The sequence below is a fragment of the Tachyglossus aculeatus genome, chromosome Y2 (genome assembly GCF_015852505.1).
Source record: "Tachyglossus aculeatus isolate mTacAcu1 chromosome Y2, mTacAcu1.pri, whole genome shotgun sequence".
In the NCBI taxonomy this organism is placed as follows: domain Eukaryota; kingdom Metazoa; phylum Chordata; class Mammalia; order Monotremata; family Tachyglossidae; genus Tachyglossus; species Tachyglossus aculeatus.
In genome coordinates this window covers 622,917-635,407 of record NC_052094.1, presented here as the reverse complement: position 1 = coordinate 635,407, position 12,491 = coordinate 622,917, and the positions used below count along the sequence as shown (strand labels likewise).

The 12,491-nt window shown below is 45.4% G+C and overlaps 1 protein-coding gene across 2 annotated transcripts in view; it reads left to right on the top strand.

The window, feature by feature from the left end:
- Positions 1-12,491, top strand: part of GFOD1 (glucose-fructose oxidoreductase domain containing 1) — a 100,719-nt gene that overhangs the window by 41,453 nt on the left and 46,775 nt on the right. The gene's annotated exons all lie outside the window — the stretch shown is intronic.

The window sequence follows — 12,491 nt, the reverse complement described above, 5'->3', positions numbered from 1 at the left end:
TTACCTCGTATCTAGCCCAGCACTTAGAACAGTGCTTGGCACAGAGTAAGCGCTTAACAAATACCATTATTATTATAATTATTGTTACAGGTCACGGCAGCTGACTTTTTGTATTGTGGCAGCTCTCGGAGCTGGCCTTTTTTGGAGCTGCCTTTTTCTCGGCCCAGTTGGGTGGTGGCTAGCTTGGAGCATACTGATGGTTGCGGAGTTCCGGAAGACGAAGGTAGATTCCCTGCCTGCTGGGGCTTTGACTGGTTGGTCAGTCAGTCAGTTGTATTTATTGAGCACTTACTGCATGCAGAGCACTGTACTAAGTGCTTGGGTAGTTCAGTACAGCAAACAGACATATTTCCTGCCCACAATGTGCTTACAGTCTAGAAGGAAGGAGAATGTTGTCAAGAGTTGATCAGCTTGGGAATCACGAGCTGGGGTGGAACAGGGCGGAAAAATTCTGGTTGAGTCTGAGGCAGAAAGGCTGGGAGCCACGGGTTTGCATGATCACATAGGGTTTCTTTTAAATGGTACTCATTAAGCACTTACTATGTGCCTGGCACTGTACTGAGCGCTGGGGGAGATACAAGCTAATCAGCTTGGACACAGTCCGTGTCAGGCGTACAGACTTCATTCCCATTTTACAGATGAGGGAACTGAGGCCCAGTGAAGTGATTTGCCCAGGGTCACCCAGCCGACAAGTAGAGGAGCTGGGATTAGAACTCAGGTCCTTCTGACTCCCAGGCCTGGGGTCTATCCACTAGGCCATGCTGCTTCTCAGAGCGATAGAGTGATCTGTTTATGAGTGTGTGGCAGTCCTGTTAGGGCTAGAGGGTCAACCCTCACCGGGACAATGGACAAGCTTGGATGGACTGGACTTGCCTAGCCCTAATAAGAATAATGGTATTTGTTAAGCGCCTACTAGTTACAGGGCACTGATACAATGCAATGGGGTCAGACACATAGGGCTGACCCCACATAGGGCTCACATTCTAAGCAGGAAGAGAGACCAGGTATTTAACCTCCATTTTGCAGATGAGGAAACTGAGGCCCAGAGAAGCTAAGGGACCTGCCTTCCCAAAATGAGGTTGAACCTGTTTGGGCCAGGCTGTTGGGTGGTCTGGCCTGGGATCCCTCAAGGTCTTTCTAAAACTCCCAGTGCCTTTACGAGGCTTTCCACCACCTCAGTTCATGCCACCTCAACAGCCACCTTTATTGCTGCATGCATACAGTCAGATTTCTAGAGTGCCAGTGCACTGTTCCCAAAGAACCCCACATTTCCAAAATAGGAACAGGAGAGTGCAGGGCCTGGAAATAGAAGGCCCAAGTTCTAATTTCCCCTCCGCCACTTGCCTGCTGTGCAACCTTGGGCAAGTCATTTAAGTTCTCTGTTCCTCATCTGTAAAATGGAGATTCACTGCCAGTTTTCCCTCTCACATAGACCTTGAGCCTCATGTGATCGAGGCAGGGATTGTGTCTGACCTGACTGAGTTGCATCCAACCCCAGCACTTAGAACAGTACATGACACATAGTGAGCGCTTAATATTATAATAAATTATTACTAGAGACCACATACCTTGACTGACATAGTACAAGACTTATTCTTGAGGCCCCCATTGTATCTGATCTAGACAGACATGCACTGTGGCAAGAACACTCCCTAAATTCCTCAGCAGCGTGCTGTATACAATATGTATCATTACAACCCAAAAGAGGAACAGCCACACTTAGTACTTGGACAATTATTGATTTACATATTCTATTGATTCACTGACCTCACTTTTCCATTACTCTTGCTATTCTCATTTATTTCCTTTTTCCGTATGCTCGCAGTTACCAATCGTATCTCTCTTTTTCTACCATTCCCAGCATAGGAAGTATTGATCGTAAACTCCTCAGGGGTAGGGACCCAAATCTTTAACTTTTATCATGTTTGCCCAAGTGCCTAATTCAGAACAAGCAGTAGATGCTCCATCGTGTTGATTTCATGCAAATTGCAGGTATCTCACCAGTGTGTATTCCTTTTTTACCCACATCTTATCCTGAACTGCCACACCGCACACTCCATTTCTGAGTAAGCTTCACTCTTTTAGCAGACAGTGAAGTTATTCCAGAACGTGGAATCTTTAGGGGACACTTTGGGCAGGACACAAATCTAGTATGATACTTGCTTATAGCTAAGAGTAATCAGGCAGTGTCAGTCTTATCCGAAATTAGATTTGGCCCGGTTGAGAGCCACGTGAGTCGACGGTCTCCGCCTGCAGAATTTCGAATGGCACTTAGAGGTCAAAACGTGGAAGTAGGAGGAAAAAAAAAAAGTCCCTCGCTGCAAACCCGGAGTTGGAGGGAGCTGTTCTGGCACTTCCACTGACAAGTCTGGATCCGTCTATGGGTCAATTAAACAGACGGCTGTGCTGGTTCAGAGCCAAACACAAGGCCCCGGGAAGCAACACCCATTTTGCTCAACAGAGCTAGCTGACAGCAGTTGGGTGCCAAAACAGGCTTCTCAGCCTGGAAATCATTTCCAAGGATTGTTTCTAAGGATTGCCTTAGTGCTTTACGGAATGTCAAACTTTATGCACCAGATACGGTACGGTCGGTTAAAAAGACTGACATTTAGTGGTTAAAAGAACTTATCCTGTCAGGACCCCTTTAGGCTTAGGATTTTAGATTAGGTTGGTCAACGTGGCCTAGTGGAAAGAACGTAGGACTGGAAGGCAGGAGATTCACTTTCTGATCCCAGCTTTGCCGCTGTCCTGAGACCTTGGGCAAGTCACTTAACCTCCCTCAATCTCCTTTCTCCACCTGTGAAATGCGGGCAAGATACCCAGTCTCTCTACCTTGTAGTTTATGAGCCTCATGTGGAACAGGGACTATATCTGATCTAATCGTCTCAGCACAGTGCTTTGAAAACCAGTAAATGCGTAATAAATACCATCATTCTCCTGGTTAAATTAAAGCAAAAGGAAAATCTTACCCAACAGAAGCGTTTTAGGCGTTAAAAACCTCCGTAGTTCAATTTTTTTTACTTTAAAATATGGTATCTGTTAAGTGCTTATTATGTGCCAGGCACTGGGGTAGATACAAGATAATCAGATTGGACTTAGTCCATGTCCCACGTGGGGCTGAGAGTCTTAATTCCCATTTTACAAATGAGGAAACTGAGGCCCCAGAGCAGTTAAGTGACTTGCCCAAGGTCACACAGTAGCCAGATGCTGGGATTAGAACCCAGGTCCTTTGACTCCCAGTTCTTACTCTTCCCACAAGGCCACACTGCTTCTCTTTGAATTACCAAGGACCCTAGATGGATGAGGCCCAGGTTGCTTTGTGTTCCCTAATGTTATACACACCTATGCCACTTATTTCAGTTTCCCTGTACTAAATGCCATAATGTTGAAATACTGTAGGTCCCAGAACAGTAAGATTGAGGTGGAGGCTGGAAAGCCTTAGCAGCACCCCACCTTGATTAATGTCACGTCGTGCACACAGTTGTTTCTTCATGAATTGGATCTACTTGCCCCGACTTGTGGATCATGTTACGCCAGAGCAGACTCATGCTATGACAAGAACACTGCCTAATTCTTTCATTGTGATCTTTCCAAATCGTGTCATGAAAGCCTGTTCCTCAAGCAGAACTGACCAAACTTCCTCCGTCCAAGGCGGTGAGGAGCCAGGAATCGAATTCGTGGGGGTAAATGGGGCAGGATAGGGAAATCCAATCACCTGGCACAGCCGCTGGGCAAGGTGAGTTAGGGGAGCACGTGGAAAAGGTTACCCCCATCAGTGGGCAGATTTGGAGATGGAGGAAAGAGGCCCTATGAATTTTCTCTAGGAGCAGTATTGACTTTTTCCAGAATGGAGAGTCACCCATCTTGTCTACTCAGCCTCCAGCCGACAGGCATGAGGACAAACACCTCATCTCAACCGGTTTGACAATCAGTCAGTGGTATTTATCGATCTCTTACTGTGTGCAGAGCGAGCATTGAGGTCTTGGGAAGGAAATATATTCAGGTTGGCGTGGACAAATCAGAGAGGATTTGAACAGTTCTGGCTTTGTCAGACTGCCAGTCTCTGACTAACGCCTCATTTCCGCAAAGCTCACCCAACTAGACCGTAGATCCAGTTCACACACATTTTTCAGCACTCTGCAATCTTTCTGGTCTCCCAATGATATGCAGATTTTTAAAAATAAGTCTTATTCCTTAGGCTGACTTAGGATGAGTTTACAGTTTACCCGGGATGCCTCCCACAAGTGGGTTGCCCAGTTGGGAACTTTTGTCCCCTTATTTTGGCAGCTTGGCATGTAACAGCAGCAGACGTCTCCTGATGGACTGCTCATGGGCCATTCCAGAAGGTACATTGGTGGAGTGTGAGGGAAGTGGGAGTAAAGACAGAAGGTCAAGGAGGGGATGGAGTATTTGGGTTTGAGGCTGAGAATAAATTGGAGAAGCAGCGTGCTCAGTGGAAAGACCATGGGCTTTGGAGTCAGAAGTCATGGGTTCAAATGCCACTGCCGACGATTGTCAGCTCTGTGACTTTGGGCAAGTCACTTAACTTCTCTGTGCCTCAATTACCTCATCTGCAAAATGGGGATTAAGACTGTGAGCCCCCGTGGACAACCTGATCATTTTGTAGCCTCCCCAGTGCTTAGAACAGTGCTTTGCACATAGTAAGCATTTAATAAATGCTATCATTAATATAATGCCCTGTAGACATAAAAAGACCCTGAAAAACATGAGTATTAACTGAGAAACTTGAACCTCAGTCTTGAAGACAATAATAATAGTGATATTTGTTAAGCACTTACTAAGTGCCAAGCACTGAACTAAGCACTGGGGTGGATACAAGATAATCAGGTCACACACAGTTGCTTTTTGTCATGAGGGTCATAGTCTTTAGTGGGACAGGCAACAGGTATTTAATCCCCATTTGACAGAAGAGGAAACTGAGGCACAGAAAAGTTTTCAAATTGCCCAAGCTTCCAGAGCAGGCAAGTGGCAAAGCTGGAATAGTACCTAGTTCCCCTAGGCCCCTAGGCCTCTGCTCTTTCCATAAAGTCATGCTGCTTCTTGGGAACGTAAAGAAGGAAACTGAAACCCTAGAAATGACCCTGAAAATGTCAGGGAAACAGCCAGATCACAGTAATGATGATGATCCATTCCTAGGACTTATTCAACATTCTTAGTAAAAAGTTTGCTCCTTGTACAACTTTTACACAGTTCTTGCCTTCAAGAAATTTATTTCTGTTCCCAAGGAGATGGTAAAATTCAAATATTCAAAGGCCAATAATTTACAAAGTTCCATTAACCAGCATTAGACATATGGAGTGGGAGAAATTGCTGGGATGAGGGAAGAGAAAATGGAGAAAGTGGTGAGGGTGGGAGAAGAGGGCCTTATGTTAACTTGGCTAACAGACTGTAAGGTTCTCATGGGCAGGGATCACATTGACCAATTCTATTGTAATAATAATAATGATGGCAGTTAGGCGCTTACTATGTGCATAGTACTGTTCTAAATGCTGGGGAGAATGGTGATCAGGTTGCCCCACGTGGGGCTCACAGTCTTAATCCCCATTTTACAGATGAGGTAACTGAGGCATAGAGAAGCTAAGTGACTTGCCCAAGGTCACACAGCTGACAATTGGTGGAGCTGGTATTTGAACCCATGGCCATATTGTACTTTCCCAAGCATGCAGTACAGTCCTGTGCACACAGTAAGCAATCAATACATACCATTAATTGAGTGATAACAGGAAAATGATCCTTTTCTACTGGTTCCTGTTGTGTTTTGGTTCAGTGGAATCCATCTTCTGGATCCCTGACAGAGCCAGGAATCCAGCAGATGGAAACTAAGGCAATGTTTGACATTTCCAAGGCTCCCAGTTGAGGCTTCTTTCTGAATTACGTGCTGTCATAGCTATCACAGATGGAGGGTGTTGGTGGTTTCCCTGCCCAGTAAGTGTCCATTGTGCAGTCAAAAATTCAAACCTCCTAGGAAACTAAAGCTGATGAACAGTCCTGCTCTCCTTTTCTTGAAGCTCCAGTGAACCAGCTGATTTAATTGTAACCCAGCATGACCTCCTGGAAAGAATACAGGCCTGGGAGTCAGAAGACTTGGGTTCTAATCCTGGATCTGCCACTTGCCTGCTGGGTGACCTCGGGCAAGTCATTTAACTTCTCAAATTCCTCATCTGTAAAAGGGGGATTCAGTATCTGGTCTCCCTCCTCCTGAGACTGTGAGCTCCACAAGGGACAGGGACTGTGTCCAATTAGATTATCCCATATCAACCCCAGTGTGTAGCGCATAGTAAGCACTTGGTGCTACAATGATGATTACCAAGAGGGAGGAGCACTTGTTGGAGGAGATGTTTTTCCACGTTTATAAGTGCAGTGGCTAACATCCTAGAACTAGAGAGTTTAAGTCAGGGATGCTACCCAATACATGTCACTTAATGAGGAGGCTAGCAGAGACTCTTATCTTTCAGTGTGCTTACGGAGCCAGGTCACATTCCCTCTGTATTGACAATTGCAAGATGAAGTAAAGCTCAAGAGCAAGTGACAGAGGGGGGAAAAATAGCATCAGGGCATTGCATCCTCTTAGCCTCCTCCCTCCCTTTTACCGTCCCAGAAATAAGAAGGTGTCAGAGAGACAACAAACAGTTTTGTGAGCTCTAGAGGATGCGTGAGCTGTAGAGAGGATGCGACGGAGAGGTCTCTGAGCGGCAGCGTTAATGTGTGTGTAAGCGGTGACAAAAACGGATTTGTCAAGAAACATTTAAAGACGAACAGCTCTTTGTATGTTGGAGCCCCTAATGGGGTTTGTTAGAAAAGTGTCAGATAATAAGCAGAGTCTTCTTTAGCTGAAAGGATGATTTGACCCTCTGTGTAGAGTATGTTGACAAGCTTCTAACACACATCTAAGCAGATATATCCCCAAAGGTGATATATGATTAATTAATCAATTGTATTTATTAAGCACTTACTGTGTGTGCAGAATATGGTACTAAACACTTGGGAGAGAATAGTGTGACAGAATCGGTAGACACATTCCCTGCCTACAGTGAGCTTAATGTCTAGAGGATGTAGCAACTGGGAGGAGAATGAAGCTGGAAATAGACTCGGGTATTTACATGGACCTGTACAATTATTTAAAAAGTTAATGTTGGAAAAGGTATTTTGGAACAGAAAAGTTCAGTAGACACAAAGGTTAGTATCAATTAGCAATTTCAGCAGCTTGGAGAGTTTTCAGCATTGATTAGGTGTCTCAAGCTACTGTATGTGACTTTGGTCCTGACTGGCTTGTGCACAAAACAGACTGGGGGTTGTGAGGCTGTGATTCCAGCCACTTTGTGTCAGTGCATGAAGAGAAATCTTTAGCAGAATTTGCTGTACACTTCCAGGTAAAGCAGTGGGTTGGAGAACTTGTAGAAAACCAAATGAAAATATTTTACTGTGGGTAGGGATCACTTTGGGTGGACCAATATATGCCTTTGCTCAAACTGAGAAAATTTCGCTAGTATTTGGTCTCTCTGTTAGTAGTCTTTGCTGCATGTTTCCAAAAGTGGTCGTCTAGTTCAAGCTTTTCTGCTTGATGTACTTAGGCCAGGTTTGGCGTCTCAAATTCTCTATCCCGGTAGGTTTAGGCAATGCATTTAAGAAGCAGTGTGGCCTAGTGGAAAGAGCACAAGTTTGGCTGTCAGAGGACCTGGGTTTTATTCCGGGCTCTGCCAGTTACCTCCTGGATGACTCTGGGCTTGTTACTTTTCCAGGCCTCAGCTTCCTCATCCGTAAATTGGGGATTAAAAACCTGTTCTCCTTCCCACGTTGACTGTGAGCTGCATCATCATCATCATCATCAATCGTATTTATTGACAGGGTCTGTGTCTGACCTGATTGTTTTGTATCTACCCCAGGTTTTGGCACATAGTAAGTGCTTAACAAATACCAGAACTATTATTTCAATTTTTCAGACTTATTGTGGAAGGAACCCATTCTTCTCCGGGTGAGGCGATTTGGAGAAATTACTTCCCGCACTTTTGGCAGAGGTCAGAGTAGAGAAGGACAGTCCATCTGTCAACCATTGCCAAGTGAGGGTAGGGGTGGGCTAGGGGCCTGAGCAACAGAATAGGGATCATTTTGGAAATGTGCCTTTCTTATTGTGCTACGACCAGGGAAATCACAGTACTTTTCTGCCTCACCTTTCCCTCTTAAGGGGAAAAAGATCCCAAGGTGCCAGAGAGAAGCATTTGAACCGAGTGAGCAGATAACGCTGTGGTTACTAATTTGCTTATGGCTTCTTATGGCCTTTTTCTCTGTCAGATAGAAAAAGTGGATTTTTCCAGGCGACTCGGTTTTCCTCCCCCAACTAATCAAATTAAAAAAAAACAGAAGACTGAAGGCAGATATGAGTTATCTTGGGCAGAAATGTGTGGGCCATATGCATCTGTGTTTATCTGAGTGCCAAAACCCTCTGGCTAAAGCCATTGTAGAAGGAAATTTTCTTTTAAACTCAGGCTACTGATGCTCTCACTACTAATTCTCATGCACAAATTTATCGTCATCCAGAACATAAATTTTGGGATCACCTGGAGTTCTGTTGTTTTTCTAATGGTATTTAAGCACTTACTATTTTCCAGGCACTGTGCTAAGTGCTGGGGTAGATACGGAGTTGTTTTTTTCCTCCCCCCCCCCACTTTTTTTTGTTATGAGAAGCAGCGCCGCTCAGTGGAAAGAGTGTAGGCTTTGGAGTCAGAGGTCATGGGTTCAAATGCCGGCTCCTCCAATTGTCAGCTGTGTGATTTTGGGCAAGTCACTTAACTTCTCTGGGCCTCAGTTCCCCCATCTGTAAAATGGGGATTAAGACTGTGAGCCCCCCGTGGGACAACTGGATCACTTTGTAACCTCCCCAGCGCTTAGAACAGTGCTTTGCACATAGTAAGTGCTTAATAAATGCCATTGTTATTATTATTATTATTACAAGGTTGTCAAGTTGAACACAGTCCTTGTTCCACTTGGGGCTCAGAGTCTTTCATTCAGTAGTATTCATTGACCGTTTACTGTGTGCTGGGCACTGTACCAAGAGCTTGGGAGAATACAGTACAACAATAAACAGACACATTCCCTGACCACAGTGAGTTTACAGTCTTAATCCCCATTTTACAAATGAGGTAACCAAGGCATAGAGAGTTAAGTGATTGAGACTGTGAGCCCCAAGTGGGACAGGGACTGTGTCCAACCCAATTTACTCATGTCCACCCCAGAGTTTAGTACAGTGTCTTGTACATAGTAAGCGCTTAACATATACCATAATTACTATTTAAATTGTACTCTCGTCAACTTAGGCTGTGAATCCCCATGTGGGACAAGGGAATGTGTCTAAACAAGTTATTTTGTATCTACCCTAGCTCTTAGTACAGTGAATGCTTGGTAAATAATAAGCTATTTATAAGTACCATAATTACTATTAGTAATAGTTTTCCAAGGATGCTTTCATGCCAGAAGGGAAATATTCATTCATTCAGTTGTATTTATTGAGCGTGTACTGTGTGCAAAGGACTGTACTAAAGAGTTTGGGGGAGTGCAGTACAACAGACACATTCTCTGCCCACAATGAGATATGCTTAGAAACTAGTTGATCTTCCTAACTAATGTCCTATCTGAAGTAAAGTATACTTTTGAGGGGCAGGCAGTACCTTGCCTGCTTGAATCAAATTATGTGGCTCCGTGGATAACTTTATGGTTTTAATAAAATTTGGTATGAAGAAATCCATTATCTACTACTAATGAGCTAAGTTATTTTGCTTCCCAGGTTCCATGTGTCGTGTTAGGTAACTCAGATTAACCCAACCACTTCTGGGCTTTAGCTTTTAGGCTAGATCTGCAGTCCAGGCATAGAAAACATCTGAGGATTTTTGTGGTGTTTTTGTTTGGGTTAGTGTAAAGTTGGGTAAAAACTTGTCATAATAATAGTAATGGTACTTCTTAAGCACTTACTAGGTGCTAAACACTTTTATAAGTGCTGGAATAGATACAAGGTTATCGGGTCATCCCACTTGGGACTTAGTCTTGATCCCCATTTTACAGATAAGGTAACTGAGGCCCAGAGAAGTTAAGTGACTTGCCCAAAGTTACACAGCAGACAAGTTGCAGAGTTGGAATTAGAACCCATGATGTCCAGCTCCCAAACTTTCCAGTAAGACTCGCTGCTTCTCTAATGACTGCTGGTATTTGTCAACAGCAATGCTGCATTTTCTTTTTTGCTTGGCTTAGGGTAAAGTTGTGCACACTACTCATAATGACTGCTGATTTATGTCAATAGCAATTCTGCATTACGTTGTTTTTGTTTGGGTTAGTGTAAAGCTGTGTACACTGGTGAAAATGACTGTTGACGTTTGCCGGTATCAATAGTGCCTTTAGCTGCATGGCTACATTGCACTTTGTGAGAAATTCTTTGGGTCAGGTTCACACTCCTTTCAACCCCTATGTTGAGAGGTGTAGAACCTTGTCAACTCCCCAGGGCCATTAATTGGCTGTGTCAGGTCACTAGCCTGCGTCTCTCGTTGAATGATTGAGAACCAGCTCCAGACAGAGGCATCCCTCGTTTCATTGGAACTCAGGAAGAAGAGGTTCTCCCTGGGTGTCATCAAAAGTGGGGATTTGGTGCCAAGAAATGACCTCTTTGGTCAAGAGCAAAACAGCTGTGGCTATAAATCATGCTACAGTGTTATCTAGGTCACACTTATTAAAGATGAGGTTCATAATCTGTCAATCAATCAATCGTATTTATTGAGCACTTACTGTGTGCAGAGCACTGCACTAAGTGCTTGGGAAGTACAAGTTGGCAACATATAGAGACAGTCCCTACCCAACAGTGGGCTCACAGTCTAAAAGGGGGAGACAGAGAACAAAACCAAACATACTAACAAAATAAAATAAATAGAATAGATATACACAAATAAAATAAATAAATAAATAGAGTAATAAATATGTACAAACATATATACATATATACAGGTGCTATGGGGAAGGGAAGGAGGTAAGATGGGGAGGATGGAGAGGGGGGTGAGGGGGACAGGAAGGAAGGGGCTCAGTCTGGGAAGGCCTCCTGGAGGAGGTGAGCTCTCAGTAGGGCTTTGAAGGGAGGAAGAGAACTAGCTTCGGGGATGGGCAGAGGGAGGGCATTCCAGGCCCGGGGGATGACGTGGGCCGGGGGTGGATGGCGGGACAGGTGAGAACGAGGCACGGTGAGGAGATTGGCGGCAGAGGAGCGGAGGGTGTGGGGTGGGCTGTAGAAGGGGAGAGGGGAGGTGAGGTAGGAGGGGGTGAGGTGATGTAGAGCCTTGAAGCTGAGGGTGAGGAGTTTCTGCCTGATGCGCATATTGATTGGTAGCCACTGGAGATTTTTCAGGAGGGTAGTAACATGCCCAGAGCGTTTCTGGACAAAGACAATCCGGGCAGCAGCATGAAGTGTGGATTGAACTGGGGAGAGACACGAGGATGGGAGATCAGAGAGAAGGCTGATGCAGTAGTCCAGACAGGATAGGATGAGAGCTTGAACAAGCAGGGTAGCGGTTTGGATAGAGAGGAATGGGCGAATCTTGGCAATGTTGTGGAGCTGAGACCGGCAGGTTTTGGTGACGGCTTGGGTGTGAGGGGTGAATGAGAGAGCGGAGTAGAGGATGACACCAAGGTTGCGGGCTTGTGAGATGGGAAGGTTGGTAGTGCCATCAACAGAGATGGGAAAGTCAGGGAGAGGGCAGGGTTTGGGAGGGAAGACAAGGAGTTCAGTCTTGGACATGTTGAGTTTTAGGTGGCAGGCAGACATCCAGATGGAGATGTCCTGAAGGCAGGAGGAGATGTGAGCCTGGAGAGATGGGGAGAGAGCAGGGGCAGAGATGTAGATCTGGGTGTCATCAGTGTAGAGATGATAGTTGAAGCCGTGGGAGCAAATGAGGTCCCCAAGGGAGTGCGTGTAGATCGAGAACAGAAGGGGACCAAGCACCGAAACTTGGGGAACCCCCACAGTAAGTGGATGGGAGGGGGAGGAGGAGCCTGCAAAAGAGACTGAGAAAGAACGACCAGAGAGATGAGGAGAACCAGGAGAGGACGGAGTCTGTGAAGGCAAGGTCAGATAGCATGTTGAGGAGAAGGGGGTGGTCCACAGTGTTGAAGGCAGCTGAGAGGTCAAGGAGAATTAGGATAGAGTAGGAGCCATTGGATTTGGCAAGCAGGAGGTCATTGGTGACCTTTGAGAGGGACGTTACCGTGGAATGTAGGGGACGGAAGCCAGACTGGAGGGGGTCTAGAAGAGAGTTGGTGTTGAGGAATTCGAGGCAGCGCGTGTAGACAACTCGTTCAAGGAGTCTGGAAAGGAATGGTAGGAGGGCTATGTGGCGATAACTAGAAGGTGAGGTGGGGTCAAGAGAGGGTTTTTTTAGGATGGGAGAGACATGGGCATGTTTGAAGGCGGAGGGGAAGGAACCAGTGGAGAGTGAGTGGTT